Genomic DNA, 770 nt, shown 5'->3' with positions numbered 1-770 from the left:
ATCAAAACCATTTAATTTACATTTTGTGATTTTCTCTAACTCTTGCTTGGTTTTAAAGTCTTTCCTTTCCCAGAGATCTGACAAGTATACTATTCTGTGTTCACTTAACTTGTTTATAGTTTCCCTCTTTATATTCAAGTCATTCACCCATTCTGAATTTATCTTGGTGTAGGGTGTGAGATGTTGATCTAGACCTAATCTCTCCCATATTGTTTTCCAAATTTCCCAGCAGTTTTTGTCAAATAGTGGATTCATGTCCCAAAAGTTGGGCTCTTTGGGTTTATCATACACTGTCTTGCTGATGTCATTTATCCCCAGTCTATTCCATTGATCCTCCTCTCTATCTCTTAGCCAGTACCATATTGTTTTGATGACTGCTGCTTTATAGTATAGTTTAATATCTGGTACTGCCAGGCCCCCTTCCTTCACATTTTTTTTCATTATTTCCCTTGATATTCTTGATCTTTTGTTATTCCAAATGAAATTTGTTAAAGTTTTTTCTAATTCAGTAAAGAAGTTTTTTGGTAGCTTGATAGGTATGGCGCTAAATAGGTAAATTAATTTGGGTAGAATTGTCATTTTTATTATGTTAGCTCGACCTACCCATGAGCAATCAGTGGCTTTCCAATTGTTTAAATCCAGTTTTATTTGTTTGGAAAGTGTTTTGTAGTTGTTTTCATATAATTGCTGTGTTTGTTTTGGTAGGTAGATTCCTAAGTATTTTATATTGTCTAGGGTGATTTTAAATGGTGTTTCTCTTTCTACTTCTT

General features: G+C 33.5%; 1 protein-coding gene across 1 annotated transcript in view; it reads left to right on the top strand.

Moving 5' to 3' along the window:
• The window catches only part of LOC123253732 (KAT8 regulatory NSL complex subunit 1-like), a 168,263-nt gene that overhangs the window by 125,403 nt on the left and 42,090 nt on the right, over positions 1-770 (top strand). The window lies entirely within an intron of this gene.

The sequence above is a fragment of the Gracilinanus agilis genome, chromosome 1, assembly GCF_016433145.1.
Source record: "Gracilinanus agilis isolate LMUSP501 chromosome 1, AgileGrace, whole genome shotgun sequence".
Classification (NCBI taxonomy): Eukaryota; Metazoa; Chordata; class Mammalia; order Didelphimorphia; family Didelphidae; genus Gracilinanus; species Gracilinanus agilis.
This window is presented reverse-complemented; position numbering and strand designations above follow the sequence as displayed.